Consider the following 17,658-nt stretch of genomic DNA (forward strand, 5'->3'; position numbering starts at 1 on the left):
TAAATGCTGCTTATTATTCTGAGGAACAATTCATTGATTCCTATACTCTCTAGTGTTTGTAGTAGGAATGGGTGCTGTATTTTGTCAAAAGTTTTTCCAGCATCTATTGATATGATCATATGATTTCTGATAGGCTTGTCATTGATATAATTTATTATACTAACAGTTTTCCTAATACTGAACTAACCCTGCATACCTGGGATAAATCCTACTTGATCATGATACATTATTTTAGAGATAAATTATTGTAATCATTTTACTAAGATTTTATTTATGATTTTTGCATCTATATTCATCAGGGAGATAGATCTATAATTTTCTTTCTCTGTTTTAACTCTTCCTGATTTAGCTATCAGCACCATATGAGTGTCATAGAAAGAGTTAAGAAAAGTTCTGTCTTCCCCTATTTTTCCAAAGAGTTTATATAGAATTGGAACCAATTGTTCCTTAAATGTTTGATAGAATTCTCTTGAATCCATATGACCCTGGAGATTTTTTCTTAGGGAGTTCAATAATGACTTGTTGAATTTCTTTTTCTGAGTTAAGATTATTTATGTATTTAATTTGCTCTTCATTTAATCTGGGACACATATTTTTGTGCATATTGATCCATTTCACTTAGATTGTCAAATTTATTGGCATAGACTTGGGCAAAATAATTCTGAACTATTACTTTAAATTCCTCCTCACTGGTGGTGAGTTCACCTTTTTCATTAATGATACTAGCAATTTGGTTTTCTTCTTTCTTTTTTTTTAATCAAATTAACCAGAGGTTTATCAATTTTATTGGATTTTTTTTCATACAACCAGCTCTTGGTTTTATTTATTAGTTCAATAGTTTTCCTGCTTTTGCTTTTAATTTCTAATACAATATTGAATAGTAGTGGTGATAATGGGCACCCTTGTTTCACCCCTGATCTTATTGGGAATGCTTCTGTCCTCTCCCCATTGAATATAATGCTTGTTGATGGTTTCAGATAGATACTGCTAATTATTTTAAGGAACAGTCCATTTATTCCTACACTCTCTAGTGTTTTTCATAGGAATGGATGCTGTATTTTGTCAAAAGGTTTTTCAGCATCTATTGATATGATCATGTGATTTCTGATAGGTTTGTTGTTGATGTAATTGAGTATACTAGCAGTTTTCCTAATATTGAACCAACCCTGCATTCCTGGAATAAATCCTACTTGATCATAATGTATTATCCTAGTGATGACTTGTTGTAGTCATTTTGCTAAGATTTTATTTAGGATTTTTGCATCTATATTCATCAGGGAAATAGGTCTATAATTTTCTTTCTCTGTTTTAACACTTCCTGGTTTAGGTAACAGTACCATATTGGTTTCATAGAAAGAGTTAAGCAGAGTTCCATCTTTCCCTATTTTTCCAAAGAGTTTATATAGGATTGGAACCAATTGTTCCTCAAATGTTTGGTAGAATTCACTTGTGAATCCATCAGGCCCTGGAGATTTTTTTTTAGGGAGTTCAATAATGACTTGTTGAATTTCTTTTTCTGAGATAGGGTTGTTTAGGTATTTAATCTCTTCTTCATTTAACTTGGGCAACTTATATTTTTGTAAATATTCATCCATTTCACTTAGATTATCAAATTTATTGGCATAGAGTTGGGCAAAATAATTTTGAATTATTACTTTAATTTCCTCCTCATTGGTGGTGAGTTCACCTTTTTCATTTATAATACTAGCAATTTGGTTTTCTTCTTTCTTTTTTTAAATCAAATTGACCAGAGGTTTATCAATTTTATTGGTTTTTTTCATAATACCAACTTTTGGTTTTATTTATTAATTCAATAGTTTTTTTTTGCTTTCGATTTTATTAATTTCTCCTTTAATTTTTAGAATTTCTAATTTGGTATTTAATTGGGGGGTTGTAATTTGTTCATTCTCCAATTTTTTAGTTGCATATTTACTTCATTGATTTTTTCTTTCTCTAATCTATTCATGTAAGCATTTAAAGATATACTATATCCCCAACAACTGACTTGAATGTATCCCATAGGTTTTGGAATGTTGTTTCATTATTGTCATCATGTAGGATGGAATAATTAATTCTTTCTGTAATTTGTTACTTGATACACTCATTCTTTAAAATGAGGTTATTTAGTTTCCAATTAGTTCTGGGTCTATATCTTCCTGGCCCAATATTGCATATGACTTTTATTGCATTATAATCTGAGAACGATGTATTCACTATTTCTACCTTTCTGCAATGGATCATTAGGTGTTTATTCCCTAGTACATGGTCAATTTTTGCATAAGTGCCACGTACTGCAGAAAAGAAAGTATATTCCTTTCTATCCCCATTTAATTTCCTCCATAAGTTTATCATATCTAGGTTTTCTAACAATCTATTTACCTCTTTAACTTCCTTCTTGTTTATTTTACAGTTAGATTTATCTAAACCTGAGAGTGGGACATTGAGGTCTCCCACTACTAGAGTTTTGCTGTCTATGTCTTCCTGTAGGTCTTTCAACTTTTACTCTATGAATTTGGATGCTATACTATTGAGTGCATACATATTTAGTATTGAAATAACTTTATCATCTATGGTACCTTTTAGGAGAATATAGTTTCCTTCCTTATCTCTTTTAACTTTTTAACACTATCTATTTTTCAGCTGCTTTGTCTGAGATAAGGTTTGCTACCACTCCTTTTTTTACTTCAGCTGAAGCAAAATATATTTTGCTCCACTCTTTTACCTTTACTCTATATGTATCTCTCTGCTTCAAATGAGTTTCTTGTAAGCTGCATATTGTAGTATTCTGGTTTTTAATCCACTCTGCTATTCACTTATGTTTTAAGGGAGAGTTCATCCCATTCACATTCAAAGTTATAATTACTCACTTTTTATTGCCCTCCATGCCATCTTCCCTCTGCTTGGATTTTTCCCTCTTTTTTCCCTTTATACATATTCCCCAGTGCTTTGTTTCTGAATACCACCACCTGAAGTGTGTTTGTCCAACTAAACCCCTCCCCTTTCTTTCTCATTTCCCTTTTCTTCTTCTTCCCTTCCTTCTGTAAGTTCTCCTTTTTCTTCCCCTCCCTATCACCTCCCCCTTTCCCCCTTTTGATTTTTGAAAGCTAAGGTAAGTTTCTTAATTTAGCTGAGTGTGTCTAAGTTAAACTTAAGTCAAATCTGATGAGATGAAGATTCAGGTGGCTTTCACCTACTCCCCTCTCTCCCTCTATTACAATAGGTCTTTTCTACCTCTTGATATAATGAGATTTACCCCATTCAGTCTCCTCCCACCTCCCATCCACTTACTGTTCTCATTTTTAAAGAAGTATTCTTGGCTGGTGGACTTAGGCATGGTGAGAAAACTGGTAACTTCAGATGGAGATGGATGGTGAGATTCAAGAGCAGGTCATGAGGGCTTAGAAGAAAGGGAGAGGTTGTGGTGTTTAAGAGAAAAGGAAGTAGAGTCACAAGGTGCTAGTTTGTATAGGTGGTAGATTCCCAAGACAGTTTTCCAAGGATGGGAGAAAATGTGGACATATCTGTGGGGAGCAGGGGAAGAACCAGTAGATAAGAGAGGGAATGAAGAGAAGAGAGAATGGAAGTTATTAGGTATCAGAGACTTGAACACTATAAAAGAGAGGAGGGCATGGGGCTGTGATAGAAGAGGGAGACAAAGAAGAGGAAGAGGAGGGGGAAAGATGGAGCTCAGGCAGTGGTCTCAAGTTTCTCTATAAAGTGTGAAGCAGGATCATTTACTGAGAGGAGGAAGGGACAGTCCTGTGAGGGACTTGAGGCAAGACAAGGTTTGGAAATGACCCACGACTCCAAGGTTCAGGTAACCCCCCTCAGGTGTAGTTCTCCAGAATACTTGTGTTTCAGAATGCTGGGAAGTGTCCCTAGAAGTGAGGAACCTGTACTCAGAAAGAAGCCCCTACCCCCAGAGCCCTGATCTGTGATTCTACACTGGGGAATCACTTTCTAAAAGAACATGGAAGTGCCAGATGGTGAGGATGGCCATATCCTACTTAGGTAGAGACCCTGAGAGGGGGCAGCATGAGAAAGCTCCACTCACTTCAGGGTCAGGAGCTACATGATTGCACTCTTTCAGGAGCAGGCCCTGAGAAATCAACTGTGGCCATACCCATCCCCCTCCCACTCAGAATTGCTTAAGAGCCAGGCAAGAGCAAAAAGTCTTTTCTGGCCCTGAACTTGACAGAACTACTTCCCATTGCTGTCCTGGTACAAGATGCTATGTCAGAGAGTCTTAGAATGTTGGCTGCAGGTGAACCCCTCAAGGTTCCAGCATAAGCCAGTGAGATCCAGAGGAGCCCAACAAATCCAGGCCTCTCATTGATCTCTGCCTCCTCATCCCAGGCATCTCCATGGATCTGGTATCTCCTCCATGGAAGTTCTAGGTACTCATCTCCCTAGGATGGGACTCAACCCCCCCCCCACTCCAGCTTCCCCCTTCTGTCCCACAAGTCCGAATCATGTCCCAGATCTACCACAGCCCTCTCCTCAGCATATGACTCCCACACTTTTGTTTGGGTGTCTCATGCTGCTTGGATCCCTCCTACAGCACAAATAGCAAGGGGTTCCCACTTTTTTATGTGTTCACATATAAGCAATAGAGACCAAGAACTTTTTTTTTGCAAGACAGTGACTTGCCTAAGGTCACACAGCTAGATAATTAATAAGTGTCTGAGGCCACATTTGAACTCTGGTCCTTCTGACTCCAGGGCCAGTGCTCTATCCACTGCACTACCCAGCTGTCCCAAGGCCAAGAACTTTCAAAGACCTCTCAAGCCTAGATGGGTGTGAGACAAGAGGAAACCTGCTGCTTGGCCCAGCTCCTAGCAAGGCTTCTTATCTTGGATAAGGTCATGCTGTGCAGTCTTAGATTGTTCTGGTCTGGCTGCTGACCCATGACTTCATCACTGTAGGGCACTCCTGGAAAGGACTCCACAGCTGTTCTGTAATTTCTAGTCTTGAAAAGGGAGCTACCTTTCTAATTCCTTTGGAGTCTCCACTCTACCATGCTTCCTCTCTTTGGCAAGTGGCTTCCTCTGTTCAGCAAATATTTATGAGAAGATAATAGATCCAACAAGAATCTCCTCTTAAACATGCCCAGGAGGTTGTCGTCTAGCCTTTTTGAAAGACCTTAAGTAAAAGGACCCACTGCACTTCGGATAGGCAGGAAGGTTTTAATTTTCTAAGTTTCCATTCCTCTCCCAACACCTTCCCTTTGCTTGGTCCTTGTTCTGCCCATGGGGGTCCTATAGATCCTAGTAAATACCTATTCCTGGAGAGGTGATGACACTTGGATTCCATGAGTATTTACTTGAGAGCAGGGATTATGCTATCCTCTCCATTCCTCAGTGCCCCTCTCAGCCAGTCTTCTCTTGAATGAAGCTCTATAGTTCCTTCAGTTGATTCTCAAAATGTCCCAACTGCCAAGCCTCTCACTGTCCTGGGCGTCCTTATCTGGATGCTGGCCAGATTTTCAATGTCTTGACTTTCTAGGACCAAGAGGAACTGGACTTGGCATCACAGATGAAGAAGGAGGCCAGAGAAGTGCTGACCTCCCTCGGCCAAATTGTCAGGCCTCTCTCGGGGTTGCCTGTCATCTCAGAAACTTTGGAGTTGCAGATCCGAGCTAGTTTGTACATGTTTATGGCTTGTTAAATTGTACATCTTTGCAATAGATGGAAATGTAGGTGGCGATTGGGTGAAACAATGTATGTATTAGGACGTTTTCTGCACTGTCAAGGGTTACAGAGGCGTTAAGTTACCAGTGTTCATTGGCATATCAATGAATATTAAGCAGAAAGTTACTATTAGTCAGTAATTAAGGAACAGACAGTAGGAAGTTCCTTGGTATCATATTGATTCTTGTGTGGTCCCAAAGCATCTGTTTGACTTGTTGCCTTGAGTGCAGTCACAAAGGGAAAAGGCCTGGGTACCAGGGCTGACCCAACCTCTTTGTAACCTGGGTAGTCTTGAGCAAGTCACTTGACTCTCTGGGCCTTAGTGGCATGAATTTGAAGGCCCCTCCCACTCTCAATCAATGAGCCTGAATGGTGTTCTTAACCACAGTTACCAGTTAAGAGAGAGTGCCATCTTGGCTAAACTTCTTTTGTGCTGTTGAGACTCAGAGTAAGTAGGAGTCCAGGAGAACGGGAGGTCACTGGGGACTCAAAGGAGGTTTAGTGGAGGGGTGGGGGGGTAGGCTTTGAATGATGGAACTGGGCTAAAGGTTGGGGCAGAGGCAGGGAGAGTATTCTAGGAAAGGGGGCAGTGGTTACCAAGGCACTTGAAGAAATAGTTTTATCACACTCTGGCTCCAAATGAAATCCTAATTAATGACAGCAGTATCTCTAATGATGCATAGAAGACTCTTCTCTGAAGCTTGATGACCAGAAACATTAGTAGTGTAGGAGAACCAGGCTCATATTCCAAGAGGTCAGGTGAAGGGTCAGTGAAACTGGGAGAAATCCCTAAATATGTTCTTCATTTCACCAAACATCAAAGAGGACTTTCTTGGCCTAGACACTGAGAAGGCAAAAATGAAATCATTTCTACCCTCAGGGAGCTTACATTCTCCTCCTGATGGAATACAACATATACACAGATAATTGTTTACAAAGAAATTAAAGTAACTCCAAGATGGAGAGACAAAAAAAATTAACAAACATAGAATTGAGGAGAAACATCATTAGAATAGGAAAAAATATTAAATATTTCTGATAAAAATCTAACATAATAAAAATCCTCAAATGAGTCTTAGAGATATGCCCTAGTAGATATCAAAGGAAATGAGCAAATGGTTTTAAAAATAATTGCAAGGGGCAGCTAGATGGCACAGTAGTTAGAGTACCAGTCCTGTGGTTAGGAGGATCTGAGTTCAAATTTGGCCTCAGACACTTAACAATTACCTAGCTGTATGACCTTGAGCAAGCTTAACCCCATTACTTTAAATAAATAAAATTTTTAAAAAAGAAAAAAAATAAAGAAGTATTCTTTTTAAATCATTCTGTCTATGTCACAGAAAAGTTATGAGTGTCCATCACTTCTGGCTAAGTATATTTTTTTCTAATAGAGTTACAATTTTCAAGAGCTATGAGAATCTTTCTCCCAAGTGGGTATATAACCACTTTCATCTTATTGGATAGATGTTTTTTTCTTTACCCTTTTTTTAACCTTTTCATGTGTCTCTTGAGCCTCCCATTTGATGTCCAAATTTTGTATTTAGCTTGGGTTTTTCCAGCAGGAAATATTGGAAGTCTCCCGTTTCATTAAATGTCTATATTTTCCACTGAAGAGAAGGCTCAGCTTTGCCAGACAGTGGAATCTTGGTTGCACTCCAAGCTCCATTGCTCTTCAGAATATCTCATTCCAGGTCCTTTGATTCCTTAATGTTGATGCAGCCAGATACTGCATAATCCTTGCTGTTACTCCTTGGTATTTAATTTTTTTTCTTTCTGGATGCTTGCAGGATTTTTTTCTTTTTTTGATAGTTCTGGAATTTGGACACAACATTCCATGGTGTTTTCATTTTAGAATCTCTTTCCTGAGGAGATTGATATATTCTTTCAAAAACTATTTTTCCCTCTGGTTCCATGTTGTCAGGGCAATTTTCCATCACTAAATCCTGTAATATAAATCCAGGCTTTTTTTCTCTTCGATGTTTTCAGGAAGGCTGATAATTCTCAGGTTGTCCCTTCTTGATCTGTTCTGGAGGTCCGTGGTTTTGCTGATGAGGTATTTTACATGTTTTTTCCCATTTTTTTTGTCTTTTGGTTTTGTTTAACACAATTTTGTTGTCTCATGAAGTCATTAGTTTCCACCAATTCCATTCTTATTTTTAGAGAAGAAGAATTTTCTTCATTTACCTTTTGCTAGTCCTTTTCCAATTGGTCAATTCTATTTTTGAAGGAGTTTTGCATTTGCCCAAGTATAGTTTTGAGAGAGTCATTTTCTTTTCTCATTTGCCCTTTTGAAGATCTGAGAGTTAGTCTCATTTTGTATTTGTCCAATTGTATTTTCCAAGGACTTGTTTTCTTGTTGCAAGATGTCAATTTTCTCTTGTTAAGTGTTAATTTTCTCTTGAGTTTCTTTTCCCAATTTATCCAATTGATTTTTAAACTCCTTCCTAATTTCTTCAAGGAAGTCTTTTTGGTCTGGAGGCCAATTCATATTCTCCTCAGAAATGCTAGATCTCTCTGGGTTAGAATCTGTCGCTTTTAGGTATTTCTTCATGACCCCCTTTTTACTGGCTTTTCTTCATCTTTCTAGGATTTTGTGTTGGGGGGGCTGGCACTCAGAGGTTTGCTTTTGAAGATTCTAAAGAGAATTCTAAAGAGATTCTCTTGGCTTAGTAATTCCAAGGACCAGCCAGTAGGGAGTGCTGGTTGCTTTTTCTGGAGGGTTTAAGGCCCTCAGCAGTAGTGTCTGAGTTGACCTTGAACAATGTGCTGAGCCCTCGGGGAAGGAGTTAGCCCCTTTTTCCATTGAGTAAACTCTGTTGCCCACACCTGAGCCTGAGGGAGCGTGTGTGTGTGTGTGGGGGGGGGGGGGTTGTTTATCGGTTGCTCTGGGCATAGGGCTGTGCTGAAAGTATGGAGCTCAGGCCCCTGGACCAGCTGGTTGCTCTCCAGGTGTGGGCTAAAACTCTCTGTGCTTGAACTCACCCTCCCATAGATTCTCCTCCCCTCCCTCCAGGACAAAGATTCTGGGATAAAAGTTGGATCTTGCACCTGCCAATCACCAAAGTCCGTGGCTGAGGATAGTCCTTTGCCATCCCCCCTGATGTTGTCCCTGTGCTGACTCTCTGCTCTCATCTCCTGGTTCACCCATGGCCTCCTGAGACAGATATTATTGTTAGGTGTTCTTCTCCTAGCTTCTCTTTCTTGGTTTTGTCGATCAGATTTCTATTAAGAGGTTTCTCTCATGTTATTTCTGAGGGAAAAGAAGAGAAATTAACACAGTGCCTGTCTTCTCTCTGCCATCTTGGCCAGAAGTCCCATTTTCTATTTTTCTAGTAGGTTTTGGATACAGAAGCTCTGGTTTTTCATCATTTGAGTATTTATTTTAGTCCTCCGTGGGACCAAAGTAATTTTCTATGGTCAGATTGTTCTTTTTCTGTTGTTTGCTCATTTCCTTGGCCTCCGTGGGACCAAAGTAATTTTCTATGGTCAGATTGTTCTTTTTCTGTTGTTTGCTCATTTCCTTGGCCTACTACTGATTTACTATACTTCCAAGGCTTTGGGAGATTTAGGGGAACAACTCACAGGTACAGGTATCTTAATTCCTCCAAGGTCTTATGAGAGACTCTGACTGCTCTCTTGCCTGTGTTCAGGCTCTCCCCTTTGCCCTGGAGCTGTGACGATGGCCCCTGATCAGATGGTCCCTAATGGTGATTGGGGGCCCGAACTGCAACCTGAATCTGAGTGTGGGCAAACAGGGCAAATGTAGTTAAGTGGCTTGCCCAAGGCCCCACAGCTAGGTAATTATTAAGTGTCTGAGACCAGATTTGAACCCAGCTACTCCTGACTCCAGGGCCAATGCTTTATCCACTACACCACCCCATAGAGAAACTTCTGCAGTGTCCCCTGACCCCATTACCATCTAATGAGATGAGAGCTCTGGATGTGCTGGGTGGCTCTGCCTACTCTTGCTGCAGATTCTCACCTCAGGGTTGCTCTGATGCTGGATCTCTGCTCTGCACTCACTCTGGTGCAGCAGAGTTCTCTCACCATGCTTTCCTACTGTCCCTGATGATTGAACTGTCCCCTCTGCCACAGATCCAGATGCTCACCCCAGCTGTGTTGTGCTGTGGCTGCACTGTAGCTTTTTCCAACCCCTAATCCTTATGAAACAAAAAACCTGTCCTGAAGATCTTCTAGATTATCTTGGACTGGGAAATTTTATCACTCAATCTTTCTATGGGTTCTGCCCCTCTAGATTTTGACAAGTCATAATTTGAGGGATTTTGGAGTATTGGGGGAAATGAGTTTCTGGGAATTAATGCCTTCCCACCACTATCTTGACTCTGCCCCCCAAAGATTTCTGAATTTTGTCTTGCTTGTTATTTATGAATCATTAATATCACCAAGAAGATCATTCAAAAATTTATGCCCATATTCTCATATGTCATAGTATCTTGTTTTTAACACCTATAAAAGATACCTTGTTGGATGAGAACTTTTAAGGCAATATTTGTTATAAAGAATCAAATACTAATTTTTTTTCAAAATCAACAACTATAGCTGCTGTATGTGTTTATTTCATTTAATCCTCAAAACAGACCTGCAACTTAGTTTTTTTACCATCCCAATTTTTATAGGTGAGGCAAGAGAGGGTAAAAGAAATTAATGACTCCCACAGCTGGTAAGTATCTGAACTGTACATTGAACTTACCTTTTCTTGATCCTGGGTCCAAAGCTCATGACACCAAGGATAAAAGATACTCTACAACTTGTATCATCTGTTCCAAATCAAACTATGATACTCTAAAGATGTATGACTACTTTTTAAAACTACATATGAATTACTGCACACACACACACACACACACACACACACATATTACCATAAAAAATCATACAGGTTAGATCACACAAATATCAAACAGTAATTTCTGTTACCTCTTATTTTGAAAGCAATAATTGTGAACTTTTTCTTCATCCTGCATTTGTAATCTTTCCCTTTTCAAGATAACTTGAAATTAAGCTAATTGCTTTTAAAATTATGCTTCACACAGAAAGGATTATTTCTGTATGAACTTATTTGTTCAGGTACAACCATTCATCTTAACTTCATCTTCACAAATATTATTGCCATTTCATTTAATTTGAGATACTGAAATAATAGAGCTTTGGTATATTTTTATGCTATCATTTATGAGAACAAACAACACCAAGAATTCATCTGTTCATTCTTGTCTTTTTTATTGTAATCTCCCCTTTTTTCTTCTGTAATCATGCTCATGATAATGTGCTTTAGCTGTGTCTCTTATAAAAACTTTGTACTCATTTTCCCCTTAACTACTTTTTGCTCTTTTGTGAACCCACATTTCTCATATCTTCTAAAACTCTGCTCTGTAATGTTTTACAAATGAACTTGTATTCAAATCTAGTGTCACCCATGATTGTCATACATCTCTGTTTAACAAGCAGATCATGCATCTGATAGTTGAAGCAGTAGCTAGTTTCTGTTCTATTTGAATTGTCTACTTCATGTTGGCTAAAATACTGTCAAAGAATCCATATTTTTATATTTCAGAGTCTCTTTTGCTTCAATAACTTGTTTTAAATGATAAAGTTGAGGATATGTGGGAAAGTAGCTAGGGTAACCTTGCAGTGTCCTTTTCTATTGTTTAAGCTTTCTTCTTTTTTTAAAAAGTAATTGTTTTCAGTTAGCAAAAATCTACTTGCTCTCTCTCTCTCTCATCTCTCTCCTGCATCAAATAAAAAAGAAAAAAATAAATTCCTGTTATAAACATATATAGTAAATTCCTATGTTTCTCATGTCTTATGTCCATACAAACACACATATATATGTATATATATATAATATGTGCATACACACATACACATATGTGTATTTATACATATATGTATGGCAGCTATGTGATGCCTGAATAGAATTCCTGGAGTCAGGAGGACCCAAGTTCAAATTCAGACTCAAACACTTACTAGCTGTATGACCCTGTTTGCCTGAGTTCCTCATCTGTAATATAAACTGGAGAAAGAAATGGCTAACCATTCCACTAACTTTGCCAAGAAAACCCCAAATAGATAAATGATTGAATATAAATGAAAAATAACTAAATATACATATATGTGTATTATATTATATGCATTTTTACATGTATAAGTCTCACTCTGCTTTGAATCCTTGACCTCTTCATAGGAAGTGTGTGTCTAGTCTCATCATGACTCCTCTGATATGATGGTTGCTCAGAAGCATTAATCTGAGTTGTCTTTCAATGTAATTTGATTTTAAGATACTGTTATTACTTTATAAATTGTTCTTCTGATTTTACTCTCTTCATTCTGCATCAATTCATGCAAGTCTTCCCAAGTTTTTCTGAAACTATTCCCTTCATAATTTATAGTGAAGTGCTGTAGAAGTTATACATCATAACTTTTTCAGACTTTCCATAAAAATGTGGTCATTGCCTCAGTTTCAAATATTTTTCCACTACAAGAAACACTAGCAATATTTTTTTTAACATCATTGGAATTTGTTGCAATTTATATAGTCCTCCTCTAATGCATTCTCATTCTTATTCTCCCTTCTCCCTTTTCCCCAACCCTCCTATTTCCCCATTGAATTAAATGCATTTCTATATCCAATATTGTGTGTATTCTGCCTTCTTTTGACCAGTTCAATTGAGAATGAGGTTCAAGTGTCACCTGCTCTTCCCTTTCTTGCTTCATATCTTCCAGGGATTCTAGTTGAACTTGTATTCAATTTGTTGTTTTTGTTAAGCTTTGCTTAGAGATGTTTTGGAGATAATTTCTCCTTCTGTGTTTGTGTCTTGGAGGGGTGTAGTTTCCCTGTCACCCTAATAATTTTTTGATGGATACTTTTTTTGTTGTCTCATTCTTCCATTCTTAAGTTTCTTAGGTCTGCATACTTCTGGACAGAATATCTGGGCTTTTCCTGCTGCTTCCTTTTGGGCTTGTGAATGTTACTTTATTCCAAGATCTTAAAGACAATTCAGACTAAGGTCCTGAAGATTTCAGGGATTCAGAATAGACCCGATCCAAGGCACAATCTGATTTCTTCCCTCGTTGTCTGAGCTATGTGATTTCTTGACCTGGATTTGAAATTGACCAACAGTGTGTGGGCTTGTTGCTTTGATTTTTTCAGTAGACTGTTATTGCTAGATGCAGCCACTATCAGCTTTGCTGGTACATGGTAACACAATTTCAGGTTCCCCTTTCTCTGGGATTTCTAACCTGGTCATTTTTCTGACAGTTACTGATGGACCCAAACTCCAGAATTAAGATTTTTAACCCACTTTTGGGTCCAAATCACTCAATTTCTGCTTCCTTCAATCTAGATCCTAAGACCATTTCTCATCTTACAATACCAGCTACAGGTACCCACTTCAGTTAGCCCTGGACCTAGTGCTTGATTCTGGGTAACAAAGAAAATGCTGCCATTTGGCAACTGTTCCTCTTTCTTGCACAACTTTAGATCTCTTTGTTCTGATTTGCAAGTACTTCTTGCTCTCAGAAATGTCTTCTTACTGCTCTGAAATCCTTCATATAAATTGTCCTCCACTTCCCACCCTTCACTTCCCTAGATCTTTCTAACTACCTAAGCTAATTTGGTATGTAAAATGACTCACTGATTTTTTTCCTTGAAATTCTCAATCAGAGTATGATTTGATGTGTTTTCTGAATCTATTGGGAGGAATTGTATGAGGGAGGGTGGAGTTAGGCTGTTCTTTCTACTTTTCCATATTTTGACTCTGTCTCCCTGTAATGATTTCCTTTAATGTGTTGCTGACTTTTAAATTTTACTCTAAACAGTAAATTATTGGACTATGCAGAGATTGTTAAATCAGAAATAACTGCCACAATGTTAATACATAATTTTCTATCTATTTGTATTCTATCAATTTCTTTTTACTTTCCTATCTTTTTTGGTAATGCTAACAAATGCTTAATATCCTTCTCTCCTTCCATCTCTCTTGTTGAAGAAGATATTCAGGATATACAGGCATGAGTTTTCTGAATTATCTACAAGTCTTTGGCTTCTATCATGTATTTATCCTAGATCATATTTTGTAACATCTCTTTTATCCATTCCTTTCTGCAGTTACCTTAAAGTCTAAATTAATAAGTATCAAATGCTGTTGACAATTTGAAGCATGTTGTCCAAGTTCTTATTAACATTTCTCTGCTTCTTGATCTTCTGGAATATAATTGTATGTTATCCACCTCTATCTTCATGATAGTCTTTGCCTACAACATCATAAGCATCATATGTTAGATGAGGAATTACTCCCATGATAACATTATTTATTTTGCCTATGTATATATAATGAAATAAATTTCACCAATTCCTTTATTTTACTTTCCAAGAATATGTTTTGTAAGCCATCTTTATATTCAACTTCCTTTTCTTCATGCCTACATAAAAGAAGAGGGTATAAATTTATAGAGATTATATGGTTAATTTCCTCCCACTGGAGACTGGACAATGACATATATTAAGAGTAAAAATTAAAAATAATATCCGTAAATGGTTTAAGAACTAGAAATTGTAGGGATGTCCATCACTTGAGGAATAGTTAAAAATGTTGTAGTATATGATTGTGATGGAATACTACTGTACTACAAGAAATGATGTGCTCAATGATTTTAGAAAAAACATGGAAAGTCTTGTATTAAATAATGAAATAAAATGAGCAGAACAAAGAGAATATTACGTATAATAAGAGCATATTTAACTCATGGATTTCCTTGAAGCAAGGTGATAAGGAAGTCTTTTTTAAATATTCAAGCATCATCTCAGTAGTAATGAAAGAAAGTCACAATGTTTATTTTATTTTTATCTATTCCATAGTCTTTTATGTTTTTTTTAAAGTTAAGTTTTGAACAGTAGATGTGGCATGAAAAACTCTTTCAACTTGGTAGAATTGCCATGAATAAAGGTTCACTGATAGAGAATTCAAGACTCCAAGACATATTGAGATATTGGAAAAGGACTATGTAGGAATTTCTCTTCTCTACTTATGGTTCTACACAAGCTACTTTTCTTTAAGTCTAGTTTCTCTATCTTTATGAGAAAGCTGCTCATGTATTTCAATGGCAGGGTCACTCTTTTATTAACAGAAGTAAAATAGTATCTCCAGCTGTCCTTCAATAGAATCATTATCCAAAGTACCTAAGATAAGTCCTTGGTATACAAACAAAAAACATGTCATTAAAATATATCCACTCATTTCTAAACTTGACTCCCATCTCTTCCCCACTTTCCCACAGCCCTCTCCTCAGCAGCTGTGGCATCCAGAGAAATGGACACTGCTGAAGTGAAGATTGGTAAGAAAGTCTACGAAGGCAAAACAAAAGAAGTCTATGAATTGTTGGCTAGTCCTGGAAAATTACTCTTGCAATCTAAAGACCAGATTACAGCTGGCAATGCAGCTAGGAAAAATCACCTAGAGGAGAAGGCTGCAATCTCAAACAAAATTATCAGCTGTGTTTTCGAGTTGTTACAGGAAGCAGGTATCAAAACTGCTTTCACCAAAAATGTGGTAAGTCAGCTTTCATTGCACCTCAATGTGAAATGATTCCAAATGAATGGGTTTGTAGAAGAATTGCAACTGATTCTTTTCTCCAAAGAAATCCTGGTGTCAAAGAAGGATATAAGTTTTACCCATCTAAAGTGGAGTTATTTTTCAAGGAAGATGCCAATAAGGATCCATAGTGGTCTGAAGAACAGGTTATTGCTGCCAAATGATGTCTTGCTGGACTTAACATTGGTCAGACTGAAGTGGATATCATGAGTCATTCCACACAGGCTATTTTTGAAATACTGGAAATATCCTGGTTACCTCAGAACTGCACACTGATGGACACGAAGACTGAATTTGTGTTGATGTAACTACAAAGGAAATTGCTCTTGCTGATGTTATTGATAATGATTCTTGTAGGCTCTGGCCATCTGGTGATAGAACCCAACAGAAAGACAGTCATACCAGGGACCTTAAGGAAGTGACTCCTGAAGGCCTCCAGATGGTGAAGAAAAATTTTAAATGGATTGAAGAAAGAGTGGACTTACTTCACAAAGTACAAAATCCATGCAGAGTTGTGGTATTGATGGGTTCAACTTCTGACCTTGGTCATTGTGAAAAAATTAAGGCTTGTGGAAACTATGGAATTCCCTGTGAACTTCAAGTAACATATGCCCATAAAGGACCAGATGAAACTCTAAGGATTAAAGCAGAGTAAGAAGGAGATGGTATTCCTACTGCATTTGTGGCAGTAGCTGGCAGAATCAATGGTTTGGGACCAGTATTGTCTGGGAACACTGCGTTATCCAGGAGTCAACTGTCCTCCTCTTAGATCTGACTGGGGAGCTCAGGATGTGTTGTCCTCACTTCAAATGCCTAGTGGTATACTTTCACCTGAGGGAGCAGCTCAATTTGCTGCTCAGATGTTCAGGCTGAATAACCATTTGGTCTGGGCTAAACTTCAAGGAAACATATTAAACTCATGGATTTCCTTGACGCAAGCTGATAAGAAAATCAGAGAATCAGTTTATAAGAAGACTGCTATGCATTCTTAAAAGGGAAAAACATATGGTAATGTTGCTTCAAAAACTGATCATGCAAGAGAAAAAATGATTCTAAACAAATCATAGAAAAATACTAATAAAATTTCTTACTTAGAGAAAAAATTATTCAGGATTCAGGCAGATATAATTCAAACCCATCAGTTCATTTTATTGAATGTATGTTTTTTTATTCCAATATAGGAGATTCTGGTACTAATAAATAATTATCTAATATAAGATGTGCTAATATTTTTAGTATTTAGCATTTTAGTATTTATTTTATTATTTATTATTTAGTATATTACTATTTTAGTATATTTAGTATCTAACTAATATCAAAATGTACTAATTATCTAGCTAATATCAAAATGTACTAATTACTTCATATGAAATTACTACTAGGTAGAGACCTAGAACTACAATTTTATCATCTGTAGCATCTTAGAGAACTTTTAGTCCAAACTCTAATTGCATGCAAAGATCATTTCCATAATGTTCCTGGTAGGTTCAGCACTGATTGAATACTACCTAAAAAGTTGCTTATTCTGGTTCTGGATAGCTAGAAATTTCTTTTATATATTGAACAAATACTTCTCTCCATGAATTTTTTTAGTCCATACTGAAAAGAAGGTCAGTCTTAGAGTTAGGAAGTCAGGGATCAAATGCCACTTCCAATAGATTCTAGCTATGTGACTCCAAGCAAGCCAATTGATATCTCAATGTTCTAAGGCTGTTTTTGATACAAAATGTCAGAAGGAGTTTCCTTACTAAAAATTTCTTAAACCAATGAAATTACAGGTTTGGTTCCATCCCCAATAAAATAGCACAAAGTAAAATAATAGTATTTCAAAAATTTGGAGAATGTTCTTTTTTCTCTAAAAATTTTCCTTTTCTAGATCAAGCATTCTAGTCCTATTAGTCATTACTTACAAGATATGATTTTCAAATCTGTCATCTTCCTAGTCACACTCTTTTCAATGAATTTCCATTTGTTAATGTCCTGATAATAAACATTATTAACTGCAATTTTTGTAGTTATTGTTTATAGAGTTCTGTTTTGGCTTTTCTTTTTTTCCTTTAATTCTTTCTTTTTCTTTTTCTTTTTAAATGTGGTTCCCTGTTTTGGCTAGCTGCTCATGGGCTAATCCTAACACTAATGATTGTGAGAGTTTTAACTTGCCCTCATTACCTGAGATGCACTGTCCTTCCTTTAGCAACCTAGTGTCTCTCTGTTCCCTGGGGCTTAATGGACTTGTGTTAGATTTAGTGAAGACACTAGATTGACTTTAGCCCTCTTACAATTTAGAAATTCCAAACAAGCAAACCACAAGACTCTACCTCCCCAAAAACAGAGGTAATGATATGTTTGTCTTCTGT

The 17,658-nt window shown here is 37.2% G+C and overlaps 1 pseudogene; it reads left to right on the forward strand.

Annotated features, from left to right (window-relative positions):
• Nucleotides 1-15,019: 15,019 nt before the first annotated feature.
• Nucleotides 15,020-16,293, forward strand: LOC141504798 (bifunctional phosphoribosylaminoimidazole carboxylase/phosphoribosylaminoimidazole succinocarboxamide synthetase pseudogene; annotated as a pseudogene).
• The last annotated feature ends 1,365 nt before the right edge of the window (nucleotides 16,294-17,658 follow it).

Source organism: Macrotis lagotis, chromosome 1, assembly GCF_037893015.1.
Source record: "Macrotis lagotis isolate mMagLag1 chromosome 1, bilby.v1.9.chrom.fasta, whole genome shotgun sequence".
NCBI lineage: Eukaryota > Metazoa > Chordata > Mammalia > Peramelemorphia > Peramelidae > Macrotis > Macrotis lagotis.